This window comes from Bos javanicus, chromosome 24 (assembly GCF_032452875.1).
Source record: "Bos javanicus breed banteng chromosome 24, ARS-OSU_banteng_1.0, whole genome shotgun sequence".
Taxonomy (NCBI): Eukaryota; Metazoa; Chordata; class Mammalia; order Artiodactyla; family Bovidae; genus Bos; species Bos javanicus.
In genome coordinates, this window is record NC_083891.1 from 34,829,429 (window position 1) to 34,852,329 (window position 22,901).

Consider the following 22,901-nt stretch of genomic DNA (forward strand, 5'->3'; position numbering starts at 1 on the left):
CATGTTGAAGATGTCCCCTTCAGATCACAGCAGCCACCCCGAGACTCTGCTTTCCAAGATGTTTATAAAAGGACACACGATCCATCTTTGCTCTCTCTTCCTCTATTGCTCAGCTTACTCTTGATTTCTAGCAGTATTTCCTTGTTGTCTGTCCTCTCTGCAGACCCTGAAACCCCTTGTCTTTTCTTATTTTCACCATTTGCCTCAACCAGCAGTTCACTGGAGACCCATCCATCTTGTAATGCCTAAAGTGACAGATGCTCCCAGGAATGACCACACTGCTGAGTGAACAAAAGATAACATCACCTCTAGGAACTCCAGAGAGAAATACAACTGCAACCTCAAGACAGGGTCTGACTTGACAGACACTGGACCATAAACCTCTTCTAAGCGAGAAAGAAAACAATTGCCACACACACAAAAAAATCTGACACAATCAAAGGCAGAAAAGAGTGATTATTTGTGGATTGCCTTTTCACTCTGCGGCTCACTTTTCCCCCCTCAACGCTTTTATATTGGGGCAATTCACTTGCCAAGAGGCAAGAGAAGTTCTTGTGGGGGAAAAGCCTTTCTCAGTATCTTCTTTCATTCAACAATATTCAAAGTGAAATTCATTCACAAGTGTGTTTCAGTAAATCTAAGCCTTATGATATAGCATCCTTAAGCCTGATCCACCTCGTCTGCATAAAGCAATGTCTAGATCCCAAAATGCTGGCTCAGCGCTACTGCTGTGAAAGGATACACATACTTTGCAAATTAAAAACACATTAGAAATTAAAAAGCAGTGTGACACAATGTCAACAATATGTGTAGCTCATAAAAGAAAGCTCACCATTCATTCATCAGACAACCTCCAACTTGGGTTAAAGAGACTATTAACAAGAGGATTCTGGGAAAGACTACAGCTCTCTTTTTCAACAAAGAAAAGGTCATATTAACATCTCCCAGCAACGAATGGATGCTGTAGATGCAGGGGACTCTGCTTGATACCATCTAGGTTTGGGGCAGGGGGCAGGTTGCTTTCATTTTTAAAAGAATCTTATTTAAAATCTTCATGCAGCAAAAGGCAAATTTAAATTCTAACATTTAAATTTAATTTTAAATTTCTAACATTAAATAAATACAATGAAGGGAAATTTTAGAACAGAAAAACAAAAACTGACTTGGAGAGCAATTAAGAACATTGTGATCAATGTCAATTATGAAGACTAACAAGCCCTTTTTATAATAGATATCAAGCAACACAGAACTCTGCTGCACCTAAATGCATTATCATTTTCAAGCAGGGTAAATGATACAAATACCTTTGTTAAATCTAAAATAAAGAGCCAAATGCTCGAGAAAAGTCTGTCAGCCTTATTTCTAAGAAGAAATGTCAGCATTTACAATGGCATTTCTTTAATACAAATATTTTAATTTTTTTTTAAAAATTTGCACAAAAAACTTTTAAGTTACACTTCTTTCTCTTTGGAGAAGCTAATGACTCATCCCTACTTTACTAGAAAAAATAAAATTTAAAAGATATTTTATTTTATCTCTTGCATGTAGAATATTTGTGGGGTAAAAGAAAACTTTTTAACTTGATAAATCAACATATCTTTTTCTTTAACATTATCTTATGTCTCCCTTATTTCCTCAAACACTTCAGTGTACCTGTACAAACAACACAAATATTTCACAATGTCAGAATTTTCTGATCCTTATTTTAATACTGGAAAAACATATGTATATAAAATAATTAAATGAATGCATACAATTAGGTAGATCAATGGGAAAAAGATTAAGTAATTATAGACTGCTTATCAATATGAAAGGACTTGTTCTAATATGGATGATCTATAACTAGACAGCTTTATTTAACACACACTGACCCTAAGTTGTCCCCCTAGAACCCTGATCCAAAAACGCCACCTCATTCAACACTCTCAAATTTTGGCATTGATATCAAGAGAGAGACGTGACCTTGAAATGACAGTTCCATGGCAGAAAGTAAAAAAAGAAGACCCAATTAAAAGGCCTACTTTAAGACACAATAGGATCAATACTGCACGCAAGAAAAGTACACCCCCGTGGAAAGTTCTTATTGCCTGATTGATCAAAAACAGAACAAAACTTTTCCTTTTTTCAGGGCCTCATCCAGATCACAGTCAGTGCCAGAAATCCACACAGGAAAAAAATCCATCAAAATGAAACCCTAAAAGGGTTTACCCTTCGCCATCCCATTTGCACTTCAAAACCCTGTAAGGCCTTCAGTTAAACCCCAGGGCTGAACCATTTCAATAATAAGAGAGGTGGCCAGCAGTGATTTATCTCCCATTTGGCCTCTGGACAGAGCTGTAATGTCTAGGAAGCTTCCCTTCCCTGACTCGAACCCTCCCCCCTAAGCCTCAACCTTCATTTGTGCAGCTTTGGATCTTCAGTACCTTATAAACAACTCATATGCCCTTTCCAATCAGATGCAAGAACAGTTTGTAACTCAGGGTTTTCTTGGCAATGCTTTCACAAAACGGAATGCTGTTGTAATAATCACAGCATTGAAAATACCAGGTTAAATTTCAGGTTCCCTTTGCTGTAATAAGTTGAAGAAGAAAGAAACTTTAACTCAAGCCTTTTTCTTCTCACCCATGTTGATTGTTGTCAGAACTTCTTAAACTTTTCCCAATTTATACTTTGATATCCATTACATCTTGGGCTACATCAGCCAACTTCCTGTAGTGATGTTCATGTAAATTTAAACCCTTGCATTGTAAAATGTCTTAGCAAATCCAAAAATGTGGAGATTTCACAGGTCACAGACTCCTGGGTCAGAAAGACCTTAAGAACAGATAGCAGACCACTATGACTCAACTGATTTATTCTACACTTGTTATCAAATTTGTACTATAACTGACATCCACACACACAATTTTCCTCTAGTAAAATAAATACCAAACAATGTCAACAGTTATTTAAGTTGAAATAAAGGTAGCAGAATTTATCAGATGGGAAGCAGTGAAGTTACTCCTTAAACATGGAGAACATTTTGTCACTGGGCATGAATTTCCTATTTCAAAATTATGTTCATATGCTTGCTAATATACAGAGAAGATGAAAAATATATACACTCTTTTCCCTACCTACTCACTGCTTTCTATTTTCATTTCAGTGACAGGGCTTTGTTCTTCTGATTGATTCTGATAAATTCCATCTGAATGCCACATTAACAACTTGCCCTAAATGAATCTACTATCGTAATTCTGATTTTATAATATGAAAACTTTCACGTTATTCATTAACTTTATAAGTTTAGAGACTCCACAGGCAAATATAAATGTATTTCATTTAAACCTAATATCAGTTAAGAGAAGTTTAAAAGAATAAAATTAATTATATGGCCCTGATAGTTAAAAATACAAGAAATACAAATTTTTGTTGATTCAAAGAAAAGTTATTCACGTTTTTGGAGCTATTTATCAATAAAAATATCTAACTATCCTTATACCTCATTAGCAAATAGTTTTCACTTTTAGAGCTCCAAATACTACAAATTCTAAAAGCAAAGAATAAACCAACTCTTACAGCAAATGACTTTACTGCATGCTACCAGGTCAACGAATCTCAGATTTGTGTATGAGATAACATAAAAATTCAAACTGCACATATAAATCAAGAAGAACAGATAAATGAAAAAACCAAAGGGACATGACTTTTTATATCACTGAAACAAACTTTGTCACTAATAACAATACTCAGAAAAACAAATTTCTTAACCTACTACATGACATAAAAAAAAAAGCTTTCCTCAGAGAGTCAGCAAGAGTAATTGATCCACCACAGAGGAAATATTCAATCTTCATTAAATATTTATTCAGTGCAATAGGTTGTTGGGTCTATTTAGACCTCAAAGAAGAAATAGTTCCTGTCTGGTAGGAATCAGGTCTTGGGAGAATTGAATGGAGATGAGCTGAAGTTCCTCAAGTAATGACACTGTATTTCAAAGCAATGATGCTAAAAATTGGAGGTATGCTATGAAATGATTGCTGCTACTTTGAAATCTGATACAAAGAAACTGATAGTTCAGGGAGTAGTAATTTTAACAAGGTATGACCAGCTAAGTAAGCAACTTGATTTCCTAGTAACGCAGGACAATACAATTTGGATGTTTAAGATCTGTGGTTCCCAACCCTTCGGCCGTAGCCAAGTCGCCTGTCTTTTCTGGGCATCTTTCTTTATCCATAAAATGAGAGGTAAAAGTAATACATTTCCAGATTGAAGACACTACGATTACAATGGGGGAAGGGAAAGATCCCATTCACAGCCGGACAACATGAAGAACGCACAGGACTCATCTTAATGACAAATCTGTGATAACATCATTTTTTCAATTGCCAAAGATGAGCTGGATGACATAAGTGAAAATTTACACACAGAGAAATATGCTGCGTTTCTTACAGAGAAAGCTAATTGTAAAAATATTTGTTTCTCAAACAAAATAATAACACAATTCCAATCAAAAGAACAGTAAAATTTGGGGGGAACATTGTGAAAACATTCATAAATTCATAAGGAAGATTATCAGAGAAAAGATGGGGAAAACATCTTTTTGAAAAATGTTACAAGGGGAGGTGAGCCAAATAAATGTTTAATGAAGAAAGAGCTTTTGTTCATTGTCACTAAATCCAGTGAACATTTTTTTGGGTTCTCGTCTAACATGTCCTGAGTATATTTCTTGAAATTTCCTTCTCTTCTGCTGGGTTTCATCTCACAGCTCTCTGGTCTTCCTCCTTCCCTCTGCTGCTCCTTAGTTCCCTCTGCACTCCCATAATACTCCGCCCAGCAATGAAATGTGGTAGTTCTGCAGGATCTAGGATGCGGTAGCCATCCTCCAATGGGCCCCATGGTTCCCACCTCCTGTGTAATCCACTCCCACGTCAAATCAGGGCTAACTTACATGACCAGTAAAATATGGAACAAGTGACAATGTGTGATTTCCAAGGTCATAAAAGATATTGCAGTTTCTTATATATAAAATAGAAAACTAATAAGACTCTACAGTATAGCACAGGGAATTCTATTAAATACTCTGTAATGGCTTATATGGGAAAAGAATACTAAAAAAAAAAGAGTGGATATACATATATATGTAACTGAGTCACTTCACTGTACACCTGAAACTAATACAACATTGTAAATCAATTATACGCCAATAAGAATTAAAAAAAAAAAAAAAAACCCAAACTGGGAAATACTCCAAATCAAGTAATCACTTGAATTCTGGAATTGTTGATTCCCTCTACCATGTTTCACACGGAGTTTACAAAAAAAAAAGATATTGTAGTTTCTTCCCTGACCTCTTGGATCGCTTGCTCTAAGAGAGGGCAACCACTGTGTTGTACAGACACCCAAGCCGCTCTGTAGAGAGGCCCTCATGGGTAGGAGCTGAGGCCTCCTGCCAAGAGACAGGACCAACGTCCCTATTTGCTCTCCTTGCCTCCTCTCTGGCACTCTCCAACCACTACTCTGCATCAAGTGAAATACAATCACCAGCTCTTTGCTAAAGACTGTCGAAGTTTTATACTGTTGAGGATAAAAATCAACATTGTAAATATCCCTCCCTACCTCTCCAGTCTTTTCTTGTGATGTTCTCTTCCTAAACGCTGGGCTCCAGAAACGCTGACCAATCTTAGACACTTCTGTTCCCTCTGCTGTGAAACCACTCATCCTTTCACTTCTGCCTAGTGAAATCCCCTCATCCTTCCAGATCCTCTCTGAAGCACTGCTTCCCTAATTCCCTTAGCCCTTTGCTGAAAGCTCTCAAAGAACCTTTTTCATCTCCTTCTCAACATTTAATTCACTTTTGAGCTATGTAATCTGTTGTTTTATGTTATGTTGTTAGGATCAATTGTTTTAATGCTTGTCTTACTTCCTAAATTTTAAACTACATTGAAAGTATGGACAATATTTTTTTGGTTTTGCCTGTTATTGAAATCACAGCACCTGTTGTGGTGCCCTCTGGCACTCAAAAATCCTGTCTGAATAATTTAATAATTTAAAATATAGGACTGGCACAAGAATGAGAAGCTCATTGGTGACAGTCCAAAATTTTTTTTTATGTGTAAGCATTATTGTATGATAATTGAGGCATTCTAAAACAATAAATTGTTTTATATATTTACACATGGACATCACCAGATGGTCAATACCAAAATCAGATTGATTATATTCTCTGCAGCCAAAGATGGAAAAGCTCTATAGGGTCAGCAAAAACAAGACTGGGAGCTGACTGTGGCTCAGATCATGAACTCCTTATTGCAAAATTCAGACTTAAATTGAAGAAAGTAGGGAAAACCACTAGACCATTCAGGTATGACCTAAATCAAATCCCTTATGATTATACAGTGGAAGTGACCAATAGATTCAAGGGATTAGATCTGATAGAGTAAAGAACTATGGACAGAGGTTCGTGACATTGTACAGGAGGCAGGGATCAAGACCATCCCCAAGAAAAAGAAATGCAGGCAAAATGTTTGTCTGAGAAGGCCTTACAAATAGCTGAGAAAAGAAGAGGATCACAAGGCAAAGGAGAAAAGGAAAGATATAAGCATCTGAATGCAGAGTTCCAAAGAATAGCAAGGAGAGATGAGAAAGCCTTCCTCAGTGATCAGTGCAAAGAAATAGAGGAAAACAACAGAATGGGAAAGACTGGAGATCTCGTCAAGAAAATTAGAGATACCAAGGGAACATTTCATGCAAAGGTGGGCACAATAAATATGGACAGAAATGGTATGGACCTAACAGAAGCAGAAGATATTAAGAAGAGGTAACAAGAATACACAGAAGAACTATACAAAAAAGATGTTCACAACCCAGATAATCGCGATGGTGTGATCACTGACCTAGAGCCAGACATCCTGAAATGCGAAGTGAAATGGGCCTTAGGAACACTTCACTACAAACAAGCTAGTGGAGGTGATGGAATTCCAGTTGAGCTATTTCAAATCCTAAAAGATGATGCCCTGAAGTGCTTCACTCAAAATGCTAGCAAATTTGGAAAACGCAGCAGTGGCCACAGGACTGGAAAAGGTCAGTTTTCATTCCAATCCCAAAGAAAGGCAATGCCAAAGAATGTGCAAACTACCACACAATTGCACTCATCTCACACACTAGTAAAGTAATGCTCAAAATTCGCCAAGCCAGGCTTCAACAGCATGTGAACTGTGAACTTCCAGATGTTCAAACTGGATTTAGAAAAGGCAGAGGAACCAGAGATCAAATTGACAACACCCACTGTCATTGAAAAACCAAGAGAGTTCCAGAAAAACGTCTACTTCTGATTTATTGACTATGCCAAAGCCACTGACTGTGTGAATCACAACAAACTGTGGAAAATTCTTCAACAGATGGGAATACCAGACCACCTGACCTCCCTCCTGAGAAATCTGTAGGCAGGTCAAAAAGCAACAATTAGAACTGGACATGGAACAACAGACTGGCTCCAAATCAGGAAAGAAGTACGTCAAGGCTGTATATTGTCACCCTGCTTATTTAACTTATATGCAGAGTACATCATGTGAAATGCCAGGCTGGATGAAGCACAAGCTGGAATCAAGATTGCCAGGAGAAATATCGATAACCTCAGATATGCAGATGACACGACCCTTATGGCAGAAAGTGAAGAGGAACTGAAAAGCCTCTTGAAAGTGAAAGAGGAGAGTGAAAAAGTTGGCTTAAAACTCAACATTCAGAAAACTAAGATCATGGCATCTGGTATCATAACTTCATGGCAAATAGAGGGGGAAACAGTGGAAACAGTGACAGACTTTATTTTGGGGGCTCCAAAATCACTGCAGGTAGGGACTGCAGCCATGAAATTAAAAGATGCTTACTCCTTGGAAGAAAAGCTATGACCAACCTAGACAGCATATTAAAAAGCAGAGACATTACTTTGCCAACAAAGGTCCATCTAGTCAAAGCTATGGTTTTTCCAGTAGTCATGTATGGATGTGAGAGTTGGACTATAAAGAAAGTTGAGTGCCGAAAAACTGATGCTTTTGAACTATGGTGCTGGAGAAGACTCTTGAGAGTCTCTTGGACTGCAAGGAGTTCCAACTCGTCTATCCTAAAGGAAGTCAATCCTGGATGTTCACTGGAAGGACTGATGCTGAAGCTGAAACTCCAATACTTCGGCCACCTGATGTGAAGAGCTGACTCATTTGAAAAGACCCTGATGCTGGGAAAGAATGAAGGCAGGAGAAAAAGGGGATGACAGAGGGTGGGATGGCTGGATGGCATCACTGACTCAATGGACATGAGTTTGAGTGAACTCCGGGAGTTGGTTGTGGCCAGGGAGGCCCGGCATGCTGCAGTCCATGGGATCACAAAGAGTCAGACATGACTGAGCGACTGAACTAAACTGAACTGATACAATAAAGCGAAGGAGCAATTATTCATTTAATTATACTGAAGTAAGGATCAACAATACAAAAAGTGACATCTAACAAACAACTTAGGCACTAAAAATAAATGCCAGAGACAAAAGATTAAATTTAAATATCTATACCTAAATAGATTTATATGCCCACCCACATCAGACCATATAAAAACTGAGGAATTAAATATTTTTTACACTGATATTTATCATGTACCAAGATTTATCATGGTGTCATAGAGAGAATTTAGCTTTCTAAGCCTGGAAATCACAAAGGAGAAGACTGACAGATTTGACTAATAAACATATACAACTTCCATGTATTAATATTTAACAGCTAAAACAAAAAGAAAAACTTTTCCAGCTAATGAAAAGAGTTAAAGTCTACTATCTACGTAAAGGAACTAAAAGAGGTAAACTAAAGATAGTGAAAGATAGGGAAGGACAGGGAAGCCTGGTGTGCTGCAGTTCACGGGATTGCAGAGTCGGACACGACTTAGAGACCGAACGACAACAACGGTGTGCATGATAAAGTAAAACATTGATACCTCCACTCCTGAGCACAATCTAATATTCCATCCATAGGGAACTGCAGCCTGCCAGGCTCCTCTGTTCATGGGGATTCTCCAGGCAAGAACACTAGAGTGGGTTGACATGCCTCCCTCCAGGGGATCTTCCCAACCTAGGAATTGAACCCAGGTTTCTTGCATTGCAGGCAGATTTTTTTTTTTTTTTACCATCTGAGCCACCAGGGAAGCCCAAGAATACTGGAGTCGGTTGCCATTCCCTTCTCTGGGGGACCTTCCTGACCCAGAGATCAAACCCGGGTCTCCTGCATTGCAGGCAGATACTTTAGCACTGAACCACTGGGGAAGAAAAGAGTAACTAGAAGGAGATGCTTGCAGGATGAGATTCTTCCCTCATCCTGAAAAGGATGAGGTGATGGATGGTACAGAAGGAGGAGATGGCCAGTGTACAGAACGGAGAGAGGAAAAGGATGGAAGCAGCCCATACGTGGCAGAACCACAAGGCAGGAGCCGGTGTCCTTGCTAACAGCAGTTCTGCTTTATCAGCCTTAGACAATTACTTCTGAACTCTTTTTACGCAGGAAAGAAATAAACTACTAACTTGCTATTTAGAGTTTTCCTGTCAATGTAATCCGAACTGACATAGGAAAGGAGAGTGTTGAAAAAATATGCAAGCATCCCTCAAAAGCATGAAACAGCATAGCATATACAGAAGTCAAGGGGGCTTCCCTGGTGCTTCAGTGGTACAGAATCTGCCTGCCCATGCAAGAGACAGAGATGTGGATTCGATCCCTGGGTCGGGAAGATCCCCTGAAGAAAGAAATGGCTATGCACTCCAGTCTTCTTGCCTGGGAAATCCCATGGACAGAGGAGCCTGATGGGCTACAGTCCATGGGGTCACAAAGGGTCAGACACGACTGTGCGACTGAGTACACATACACACGCACAACCCAGTCTTAGAAAGTTTAATAATTTGCTCAAGCTCACATGGCTAGTTGAAAAGTGGTCACGTCAGGAATCAGACATAGACTCATCTTACTTTAGTGTCATGTTTTTGCTTGGCTAGGTTATCTCTCATGCAACGGCATGAAATGTATGAAATAGTATGAGAGGCAGTACAATGGTTTGGATTATTGCAACCTCTTAACTAGACGCTCCTTCAGCATTTGGGAATGTTCTGGCCCAAAGCAGTTTTTTTAAAATGCAAATTGGGGAGGATGGTGGTGTCTTCTCTGATTAAGGGCACTTTGGAAGAAGATGAGGTTTTGAATGGAAGATGATGCTTTCAAGTGTTAGATATACTGATTTTAAGATGGCTATGAAATATCCAAATGGAGATATCGAGCAGTAATTTGATAAGATGCTTCTGAAGTTTAGGGGGAAGCAGATTGGAGATAAAGCTCTTGGCATCAATTGTTCTTAGAGGTCAGCTAAAGTCAAGGCAATTACTGAGACTTTTCAGGGACTCCTAAGAGCGAGAAGAGCAGCCTGTGGAGAAAAGGGCAGTGGGTACAGACTTAAAGAGAAAGGAGTATTTTGAAATAATTACTTAAGAAGGAGACCGACTCAGTCAAGGACAGTCAAAGATATCACTAAGTTGTACTTAGGGTTAGGGATAATGAATTTATAGTGATATCAGTCTGAGTGGTGGGAGGGTATTCTACTGTATAAATTACTAACTCAGTAGGAAAACTTGCTAATATTTCATTATTTTTCAATTCCTTTCTTTTCTCCCAATGTGAGTAGCCTGAATTGACCTGAGCACTTGACCTATTATTTAAATCCATCTCCCCTTCAGACTCTGAAATCTTCAAAAAGTCTGTTGAGACTCTGAAAATCTTTTTAAAAAACCATTTTTATTCCCAGCAACTTGCACCGCAATATATGTATACTTGTTTTATCTTCTGGTTAGGCTGTCTGTAAGGACAGGAACTGTTTCACAGTTGCTGTTGTTCAGTCCCTAAGTCCTGTCTCACTCTTTGCAACCCCATGGACTGCAGCACATCAGGCTTCCCTGTCCTTCACCATTTCCCGGAGCCTGCTCAAACTCATGTCCATTGAGTCAGTTATGTCATCCAACCATCTCGTCTTCTGTCATCCCCTTCTCCTCCTGCCTTCAATCTTTCCCAGCATCAGGGTCTTTTCTAATGAGTCAGCTCTTCACATGAGGTGGCCAAAGTATCAGAGCTTCAGCATCAGTCCTTCCAATGAATATTCAGGATTGATTTCCTTTAGGATCGACTGGTTTGATGTCCTTGCTGTCCAAAGGACTCTCAAGAGTCTTCTCCAAGTTGGTGATACTGTCTAGCCATCTCATCCTCTGCTGCCCCGTTTTCCGTTTGCATTCAGTGTTTCTCAGCATCAGGGTCTTTTCCAATGAGTTGGCTCTTTCAATCAGGTGGCCAAATGATTAGCACTTCAGCTTCAGCATCAGTCCTTCCAATGAATATTCAGAGTTGATTTCCTTTAGGATTGACTGGTTTGGTCTCCTTGCTGACCAGGAGACTCTTAAGTATCTTCACCAGCATCACAATTCTAAAGCACCAATTCTTCAGCGCTCAGTCTTCTTTATGGTCCAACTCTCACATCTGTACATGACTAACAGAAAAACCATAGCTTTGACTAGATGAACCTTTGTAGGCAAAGTGATGTCTCTGCTTTTTAATATGTTGTCTAGGTTTGTCATAGCTTTCCTTCCAAGGAGCAAGCATCTTTTAATTTCATGGTTGCAGTTACCATCCACGGTGATTTTAGAATCCAAGAAAATAAAATCTGCCACTACTTACACTTTTTCCCTTTCTATTTGCCATGAAGTGATGGGACCAGATGCCATGATCCTAGTTTTTTGAATGTTGAGTTTCAAGCCAATTTTTTCACTCTCCTCTTTCACCCTCAATTAGAGACTCTTTAGTTCCTCTTTGCTTTCTGCCATTAGAGTATTATCATCTGCATATCTGAGGTTGTTGATATTTCTCCCAGCTATCTTGATTCCAGGTTGTGCTTCATCCAGCCCAGCATTTCACATGTAGAAGTTAAATAAACAGTCTGATAATATACAGCCTTGCTGTACTCCTTTTCCAATTTTGAACCAGTCCGTTGTTCCATGTCTGGTTCTAACTGCTGCTTCTTGACCTGTATACAGGGTTTCTCAGGAGACAGGGAAGGTGGTCTGGTGTTCCCATCTCTTTAAGAATTTTCCACAGTTTGTGATCCACACAGTCAAAGGTTTTTGCATAGTTAATGAAGCAGATGTTTTTCTGATATTCCCTTGCTTTCTCCATGATCCAATGAATGTTGGCAAAATGATCTTTGGTAATTCTGCCTTTTCTAAACCCAGCTTGTACATCTGGAAGTTCTTGGTACACAAACTGCTGTAGCCTAGCTTAAAAGCTTTTGAGCATAACCTTGCTAACATGTGAAATGAACACAATTGTACAGCAGTTTGAATGTTCTTGGACATTGCCCTTCTTTGAGACTGGAATGAAACTGACCATTTCCGGTCCTGGGGCCACTGCTGCGTTTTCCAAATTTGCTGGCATATTGAGTGCAGCACTTTAACAGCATCACCCTTAGGATTTGAAATAGCTCAGCTGGAATCCCATCACCTCCTTTAGCTTTGTTTTTAGTAATGTTTCCTAAGGCCCACTTGACTTCACACTCCAGGATGTCTGGCTCTAGGTGTGTGACCCCACCATCGTGTGTCCTCATGCACAGTATGTTCTTATTAAGTATTTGTGAGACTGGATTGACTTTAACCTGTAAAACTCAGTGTTGAAACTAACCAACTATCTAATACTATCAAGCAGTGATTTTTAAGATTCCAGACTTGGAATAAACAGTCTCCTCTCAAACTTTTTTTTATTCTGTTTTTCATCAAGAGGTGATTAGGACATCTCCACCCTAGTATGTGCCAGGTTGTGTTTGGAGTTTGGGTGGGCCCTGAGGGCCACTCTTTAGGTTCTGTGATGATGGGTGAGTCACCAAGCATTTCTCTGTCTCCTGAATCCTTGAGTGAAACTCAAGTGATTGGACCTGATGATAGCTGGTGTCCCTTCTCATTCTAATATGCAGAGATCCCATAACCCCCGGAAGACCTTTAAACCACACCTGAGAACCACTGCTTTATAAACAGCAATTCACACATGACCTCCAGGGCTTCTATGGTGGTCCAGTGGTTAAGAATCCACCTGCCAATGCAGGGGCCAGGGGTTTGATCCAAGGTCCAGGAGAATCCCAAATGCCACAACAGAGTTCACACGCCACAACTACTGGAACCTGTGTTCTAGAGCCTGTGCTCTGCAACAGGAGAAGCCACAGCCATGAGAAACCCACACACAGCAGTCAGAAGCAGCCCCTGGTTGCAGCAACTAGACAAAGTTCATGCGCAGCAACAAAGACCCAGCACAGCCAAAATAATAATAATAATAAATTCTTTAAAATGGGCTCCATGTTTCAGTATTGGAAAATGGGTGAATGAAATCCTCTCCCTATAAAACTGGGTTATAATCTACAAAGCACATTACTTTTAAAATTAAGACCCTGATGCATGCGGGCATGCTAAGTCACTTCAGTCACGTCTGACTCTCTGCAACCCTTTGGACTGTAGCCCGCCAGGCTCTTCTGCCCCTGGGATTCTCCAGGCAAGAATACTGGACTGCATTGCCATGCCCTCCTCCAGGGGATCTTCCAGACCTAGGGATTGAACCTGCATCTCTTACAGCTCCTGTATTGGTAGGCAGGTTCTTTACCACTGATAGTATTATATAGTTGGTTAGTTTCTACACTGAGTTTTACAGGTTAAAGTCAATCCAATCTCACAAATACTTAATAAGAACATACTGTGCATGAGGACACATGATGGTGGTGTCACCGCCTGGGAAGCTCAAAGACACTGATGCTTTATATTTAATTATTGCTTTGATCGCTGGTAAAAACATTTTTATCACATGCAAGTTTGTTCTTCAATGTAAGTTGACTCAAAAACCAAATGAATGGGTACTTCAGTAGTAAAAAAGAGAAGGCAAGAAGAATATGAGACATCATTTTGGATCTCATGTGTGCTTTGGTAACATTTTCATTTTTTTTAATTTTTCAGATGAGAAATGAAAGGGTGTAAGTGACTCAGATTGAAGAAGCAGTAAATGGCAAGGCTGGTACTAAAATGCAGGGCTCCCTGTCATATACTTAAAAAAAAAAAAAAGAAAGAATTGGTCAAAATTCCTGAAAGACAAAAACAGATGAAGGTTAAATGCCAGTTGGTTGAGTTTAAACAGAGGCTCTACTTTGTTCTTTGCAGGTTCGAGAATAAACAATTCTAGTGATTAACATGAAGAGCTGCCAGATGAAACATTCTTACTCCTAAACAAAAATATTTGTAATTTTGCACCACAGTTAGTAGATTAATTGTAAAAATTCAAGTAAATGGAAAACAAGGAGAATTAGCAAACCCAGAATACAATTTTCCTTCACTCTTTCAGAAGACAGATTGAAAAAAAACAAAAAAATAAAATCCCTGTACCTCCCTTCATTAGCAGCCAGGGTGGTGAGTCCCATTGTAAATCCCACATATAAAGGCTCAGGGCTACCTGCAGAGCCTAGGAGTACCAATCACATTAGGGAAGACACCAGATGACCAAAGGGAGCCGTAAGGGTCTGGGAAGGCAAGTAAACAAAAGGCAGCATTCCAAACGAATGCCATTGCTAGAGCCTGCAGTGTAAATGCCTGCGTTTAAGAGCCCTAAAGCAGATTAGTTTAAGGCAACAAAAGATTCAAGTGAGCTACAAATAACTCATTTTGACACATTAAGAAATTGTCTTCATTAGATCATCAGGTACTTAAGTGCAATTATTAAAAACAATAATTCCACCTAAATTGAGTTTCAGGCACTGAGGCCTAAAAGAACAGGGTTAAAAAAATGATCCATGGCCAAATTCATGAACCAGACACATGGGCCTTTTCCCTTGGAGTCTTCCTGACATTTGAAAGGCCTATAATGACATCAAAATTTGTTGTACACATCATTTCGGTTTTACCACTCTACTTAAAGGTGCTACTCTAAGAACCAACCAGAAAAGCTCAAATCTCTCCAACTGTAAGGTGACTTCTTCCACACTGTTACCTCATTTACAAAGAAAATAAGCAACACTTTTGGGGTATGAATGGCCAACAAGAAGAGAAAAGTTAGGCCCTGGTGTAACTTCCTGAACATTTTCTATCACTTTACATGCTTGTTTCACTTTTGTTGCAAAATTTAAACTCAGATACAATTTAGATACTTAAATTTGAAAATGTGGAAGGGAGATTTATTTCCATGTGGGGAAGGCTGAGATTTGTTGCTATTTGTTTCTTACTGGGGAGAGGGACAACTAAGAAATTATGTTAAATAAATTTAATAACCTCCAATATTGTTTGCCATTTTGCTCACTATAGAATCTATTTTGTTAAGACTAGTAATACAGATGTAAAATAGAAACAATTACTTATTTAAAGTCCTGTAAAAAGACATGGTTTCATATTGTAAGAGTAGATAAAATGGCCTTCCACTCAACATCTTCAGGTGTTCAGACCATCAGTAAGTCTGAAACTGTACAAATGTATTTAGAGACTTCCTTTCTCACTAGCAGATGAGCAGATGGGCAAATGTGGTTCTGATCATTTAAATAGTCCTAAAATCCTAAGGCCAAAATTGAGATGTAATTATAACCTATCCCTCTAAATTTTATTTTTAAAAATTAATTTCTCATCATTGGTTTAATTCTAATAACACCCCTCACCAAGAACAAAAACAGTCCAGCTCACACTTTCCCTTAAAAAGGTGCAACCATCGTTTCTTCAGGCCCTAATAGGGTCATGAGCAAGGCTACACAAACACAGAAGGAAATACTTTACAGCTAATGGGCTGATGTTACCTGAGGCAGCGGTCCCCAACCTTTTTGGCACCAGGGATCAGTTTTGTGGGAGACAATTTTTCCATGGACAGGACGGGGGGATGGTTTAGGGATGATTCAAGCATATACATTAATTGTGCACTTTATTTCTGTTATTATTACATCAGCTCCACCTCAGATCATCAGGCATTACATTCTGGAGGCTGGGGACCACTGACCTGAGGCTTTTAGGTCAGGTGAAAACTTTTGACTATATTTGTGTTCAAGTGAAAAAACACTGGAAAAGTCAATGCGTCTGAATTCCAAAAAGTTTTTTGACTTCCCCATTCTTCTAGGTTTAAACACTATATCATCATATAATAAAATTATAACAAGGTTTAAAATTCTTATAATATGTATACAAGTAAATAATCAGCCAATCACTCTCGTTTCAGAGAGAAAAGATGTATATATAGAGAGGGACTGTGGCAGAGCCACATTCCAAGTTGTTTGTGGATGGTGACCCCTAACTACAAGCTCCCAGCTGAAGAGACCCTCATCATTGCTGTGGCCTCTCTGGCCTTCTCACTTTGTCACACAGACAGTGGCAGAAAGAAGCCCGGTCACGTCAGTGAAAGTGTATTTTCTCGGACAGCTCCTTATTTGCTAGACAGGCTCCTTCATTTTCTCATCCACTCCTTTCTTGTCTCCTTGACAGTCAAGAGGCAGGACCAAGAGTGGCCTGACCCATGCTGCTTCTAAAGAAATAAAGACAGGCAGTGCAATGAGTGAGAAATCTGACTCAAATCATGCTCTTTTACTCTACATCCGTGTGGCCGGAGGCTGCTGCTGCTGCTGCTACTGCTAAGTTGCTTCAGTCGTATCCGACTCTGTGCGACCCCATAGACGGCAGCCCACCAGGCTCCCCGTCCCTGGGATTCTCTAGGCAAGAACACTGGAGTGGGTTGCCATTTCCTTCTCCAATGCATGAAAGTGAAAAGTGAAAGTGAAGTCGCTCAGTCATATCCGACTCCTATCGACCCCATGGACTGCAGCCTACCAGGCCCCTCCATCCATGGGATTTTCCAGGCAAGAGTACTGGAGTGGGTTGCCATTGCCTTCTCCGCTGGCCTGAGGCTAGTTATCTGCAAAACGGGAAAAGTATCTTCTACTTTACAGGGTTAAAACAGAGAAGATAATAAATGCGAAGCACTTGGTATTTATCAGGCATACAACAAATGTTAATATACTTCCTATATAAATCTGTAACCACAGGAAGAATAATGCTTCAGAGTTCTTTCATGCATGTATATTATCTTAGTTAATCCTTGTACGATTGCCACACTCATAAAGAGCCAAGTACTCAAATACATGATCTCTGACTCCAGAGCTACTGTATATTTTTCTATTGTGATGAGGTGCTGTGCTGATGGAGGCTACATTCCATTCCTTTATGTCAGCCCCTGTGATGGGTTAAGGAGTTTGGGAGAAATCTTAGAAGCGAGCAAAGGAAATTTAAAAATCACAATCAAACAAAGCCAGGCCACTCAGGGTAATTCCAGAGGGATATGCTGCCCTATCAATAAAGTATCTCTGATTGATAAAAAGGCAATGAAAACAAAAGTAAGACCCATTATAATGTCCTAGGTTCCAGATCTTTATAAGAACACGATTATTTTAGGTTGGCCAAAGAAAACTCATGAAATAGACCTATAAAATCTTGCCTCAGTCTCAAGCTGACAGAGGTTTCCTATTTGTCATTGGATGTAACCAACAACTAAATTAACCCAAAATTTCTAAACTTCACCTCAGAACTGTACAGGGAACTTGGACACACTTTATTTCATTTAATCATCATAGTAGCATTTTAAGACACATGTTGTATTCATTGCATGAGAATACAGACTCCAGAACCTCCCTGATGATCCAGTGGTTAAGAATCTACCTGCCAATGCCAGGGACACAGATTCAATCCCTGGTCCAGGAAGATCCCACATGCTGTGGGGCAACTAAGCCCGTGCTTCACAATACTGAGCCACACTCTAGAGCCCACAGAGCACAACTCCTGAAGCCTGAGTGCCTCAAAGTCCACGCTCTACCACGAGAGAAGCCACCACAGCGAGAAGCCCGGGCATCACAACGGGAGAGCAGCCCCCGCTCACCGCAACTAGAGAAAGCCAACTTGCAACAGGGAAGAATATTTTTGGCCAGTGCAACCAAAATTAAAATGAAATTTTAAAAATTCTTTTAAAGAAAAAATTTAAAAAAGAGTACAGATTCCAAAAGATTAAGCAATTTGTTTGAGAAAATCCGCAGTGCTGAGATTCAAACCTACATTCTTTAAACCCTATATGCTGTGCTCTGCAAGCTACGTTACACTATGCTCTCTACAGCAACAGAAGAGAATATGTGAAATGGCCCAAAATGTTAACAAAATTGTTAATTAAAATTCAAGAGAGAACTAACAAATTTTAACGGGTTAAACGTGAGTTTACTTACACAAATTGTGAAAATCCCTATTTAGAGAATTGTGAGGTTAGAATGACATCCATAAGGAATTGCTTTAGATTTTAAAAACTTAAAAAGCTATTCCTAGTTTACTTCAGAAGTCAGACTAAAAGAAATGGGCGTCCTTCACACTACACTATTTACATTTGGTATAATGGATTCTACGCCATTTACACTTAACTCTACTTAGTATTTTTTTAAACATCAAATTTTCTAATAAGCTAAATTTAAAACAACCCAGAATGACAAATTTCCGTCCAGGAACATGATCTTCTCTACCCCTTATAACTTTTCATTCTATTACCTACTCTGAGAAAATCTGTGTTGAGAGGAAATGTAAATGGAACTCCCTAATGGACCTGCGGAATATAGACCAATGGCCTAGTTGGAAGGCACAGAGCTCTTTATTCCTGATATAATGTAAAGACACCAAGAAGAATTCTAGGAAGACACAGTGTGGAGAAAAGTGATGGCAGCTATGGATGAAGGCAACCAACAGCCAAGTGAGGTAAAATGAATCAGTCCTGCTGACCTGGGCAGAGAGGCTGGTCAGATGGTGATGGTGGTGGTGGGAGAAAGTGCTGAATGAGAAATCAGGAGTCACAGTGAGGAAGAATAAAGCGGATGTTCCCATTTGCTGCTGCAGCAAATACTAGATTTAACCTGAATATCACAAAATAGAAAACTTGGTTGGAGTGACTACTGGTTTTTCCTGATCATACCAACGTGGCTCCCAAGAGGCCCTTTAAGCTCAGAACTCTTTAGATCAGGGTTTTTCACAAAGTCTAGTGCAAGGACTACAACAGAAGCACCCGAAGAACACATTTACTATGTGAGTTCCTTATCTTCTCCCCCAGAGATTTACGAGTCATGGGTCTAGGGATGGAATGAGGAATATGAATCTTGAATACCCCAGAGAATGTTGCCAGATTTAGCAAATAGGCAACCCTAAGCCCAGGAAATCAATCCTGAATACTCTCTGGAAGGACTGATACTGAAGCTAAAACTCCAATACTTTGGCCACCTGATAGGAAGAGCCGACTCATTGGAAAAGACCCTGATGCTGGGAAAGATTCAGGTAAAAAAGAGAAGGGGGTGGCAGAGGATGAGATGGCTGCGTGGCATCACCAACTCAATGGACATGAGTTTGAGAAAACTCCAAGACATAGTGAAGGACAGGGAAGCCTAGTGTGCTATAACCCATGGGGTTGCAAAGAGGTGGACATGACTTAGTGACTGAACAACAACAACTCCACGTTATTCTATAATATTAGAGTTTGAAAGCCACTTATTTGGATTAAAAAAGAGAGATCAAAAATATGTACAATTGTTAAATGGTATGCTTACTTGTACCAGTTAGCCAAATACATTAAAACAAAAATTTAAAACCTTGCTGCCTGATCTGAGGACTGGATATCAGACTGCACTATGATTCAGTCTCCTCCTTTGGAAAATGGAAACAAACCAGTGATCGTGCCTACTAAACCCCTTACCATTTCTGTGGTTATGCTCAGAGGAGGAGCCTGAGGACAGAAGAGAGTTAGAAAAGGCCATTTTGTCAGGACAACGTAAAACTCATCCCAGGGGTGAGCATCAGGTCTGCCCCATGTCCCCGCAATTTCCTGGATGCCTGTGGCATTTGACCTTTACTGTTTCCTCTCAGGCTGGCCTCAGCAAGGAATAAAAGCGTTAAAAATAAAAAAATTTTAAACATTGTTTATCCACTAGGTTTTTAAATATAAAACCTAAAAAAAAGTAATCCCCTGGAACCCTGAAAACAAAATCCCAGAACATCCTGGGAAATATTGTTCTCTTAAGTGTGAGTGACATCACTCAGTCCTGTCTGACTCTTTGTGCCCAATGGACTTGTAGTCCACCAGGCTCCTCTATCCACGGGATTTCCCAGGCAAGAATACTGGAGTGGGTTGCCATTTCCTCCTCCAGGGGATCTTCCTGACTCAGGGATCTAAGCCTGGTCTTCCACATTGCAGGCAGACTCTTTACCAACTGAGCAACCAGGGAAGGCGTAAAATGTCACCAAAATCTTTGGGATGAAACACTACGCTTAGGATCCAAAGAAGAAAACCCAACTCCCCTAGGTTCTGTATTCTACTTTTCCTTCCAACATGGCTTCGAACCAAACTTTAAGTAATGATGACTGGATTCTGCATTAGATGAAGGCTATATTTCTATAGCCTGTGGGATGTTCAACTATGAAACAAGAGGCATCAAGTCTGTAGCATTCTGAGATACAGGAAGCTGCAAATGTTACTCTTGTCTCACAGAAAAGTTAGAAAGACTGCAAATATTAATGTCATGTGCACACATGTTCAGTTGTGCCTGACTCTTTGTAACCCCATGGATTGTAGTCCACCAGGTAGGCTTCTCCGTCCATGGAATTTTCCAGGCAAGAATTCTGGAGAGGGTTGCCATTTCCTATTCCAAATATTATTAATAACAATTATTAAAGTCTTTAATTAGAAAAAGAATGCCAGAAAGAAGGAGAGTTCTCAGAAAGTGGTCCAGGAGCATAGGAGGGCAGAGGTGCGAGTAGAAAGGCATTTTTGGGGGATGGGGGAGGTCTGCAAAGACAAATCTTGGGCTTCCCTTCTGGTCCAGTGGTTGAGAGTCTGCCTGCCAATGTGGGGGACATGGGTTTGATCCCTGGTCCAGGAAGATTCCACACGCTTCAGCGCAACAAAGCCCACGTGCCACAGCTACTGGGCTGATGCTCTAGAGCCTGTGCTCTGCAACAAGAGAAGCCACTGCAATGAGAAGCCCGCGCACCACAGCTAAAGAGAAGCCCTCGCTTGCCTCAGCTAGAGAAAGCCCACACATGGCAATGAAGACCCAGTGTAACCCAAAATAAATAAATAAAAATAAAATCTTGAAGCCCTGCAGTCTCCTGATGGTTGGTAAACGCCAGTGCGCCTCAGAAATCTTCCACTGCTGCCTGTGACACGTAGGTGTATGCCATAAAGGGAAACAGATTGAAAAATGAGTCGCATTAAGTTAAGCTCACGCACACAAATAAGTATAATCAGACTCAACGTAAGGGATACCCAGCAAAATTTGCTCGCTTACTCAAGATTTCTGGCCGTATCACCGTCGCAAGGTCTGTCACTTTACTACCAACAGGTGTGTGGGACGCTGGGTTGAACATCATCTGATGTCATTCCCAGCACTGAGGGCTTTATTTTGTTTGTTTCTATATAATGATGCTCTTGGACAGTAAGAGCACCCAGGGTCTTTCCTTAACAGAGCGACACAAGTCGCTTTACAGAAGAAAGACACCTGATTCACATGACTGGGGAGCATGTGAACTTTGAACACTTTGAACAAAAGAGGAAGCTTTGTGCCAGATGTGAAGAAGTGAAGTTTATTTTTCCATTTAGCTTGTTTATTTAAGTAAGAAGGAAGGAGACAGTGGCTGCTTCCCATTCCAAACCTCTCAGGGAATGACATTCTTCTTTTCTTTTTTTTTTAAAGAATTTTTTTTTTGGAGGGTGCTATGAACCATTTTTAAAGTCTTCATTGAATTTGTTACAATATTGCTTCTGTTTCATGCTTTTGCTTTTTGGCCACAAGGCATGTGGGATCCTAGCTCCCTGACTAGGGTTCAAACGTGCACCCTGCTTGGGGAGGCAAAGTCTTAACCACTGGACCACCAGGGAAGTCCCCCCCTTTTTTTTCTTAATAAATGAACAAACTTGGATATTGCAGCTTCCAGAGGAGGAAAGGAGACAAGTCACTCATGCTTATATTTCATCTATAGTGAGTTTAACCTTTGAAACCTGCCAGTCAACAGAGGAGACCAAGAGGAGAAGTCAGAGCAGCCTTGCTCATCTAGCATTCTCTGTTTACACGGAAAACTACTTCTTAAGGAAATTATTTTAGGAAATGCAAAGCACATGATAGAGACTTTATTCAAAATCTCACAGCACTCATTTAAACATCTAACAGCTGAGAAACTCTCAAGGCTTAGTCTATTTTCCCTTTTAATCACTGTGTACAAGAAGCACAGTGATAGAGCTTTTACATTTAAAACAAAATATCCAGAGAAAAACATCTTTCGTCCTTGATTCAGCTATCTTTCACAGTATTTTGGTCAGGCACACCATGTTTCTAAAACTAAAGATCTTGTTGGTATATATGCAGACACACACTTTTTCACAAATTGTTGAATCATTCCTCCTAATGCTGAAGGTGTTATATGCTACTAATACATGATATAAAATACACCACAAAACAATCATTAGTATTTTGATCATGTATTCCCAGGTGACGCAGTGGTAAAGAATTCACCTGCCAAAGCAGGAGACGCAGGTTCCATCCCTGGGTTGGAAAGGTCCCCTGGAGAAGGAACTGGCAACCCACTCCAGTATTCTTGCCTGGAAAATTCCATGGCCAGAGGAGCCTGGAGGGCTACAGTCCATGCACGAGATCATAAACAGTCAGACATAACTAAGCACACACACACTCTCTCTCTCACACACACACTTATTATCAAAAAAGGCCAGGCTACAAAATGTTAAATGACCTTCCACTATTAACTATTTATGTATCCATTTAAAAAAAAGTTTACCTCCTCT

The 22,901-nt window shown here is 40.0% G+C and overlaps 1 protein-coding gene across 13 annotated transcripts in view; it reads right to left on the minus strand.

Moving 5' to 3' along the window:
- GREB1L (GREB1 like retinoic acid receptor coactivator) overlaps window positions 1–22,901 on the minus strand; it is a 245,933-nt gene that overhangs the window by 122,704 nt on the left and 100,328 nt on the right. Inside the window, exon 2 of one of the 13 annotated variants that reach the window (XM_061399778.1) lies at window positions 1–281. The exons of 11 other annotated variants lie outside the window; for them this stretch is intronic. The gene's annotated coding sequence lies outside the window, so the exon portion shown is untranslated. One more of the 13 variants, XM_061399776.1, reaches the window with a different exon arrangement.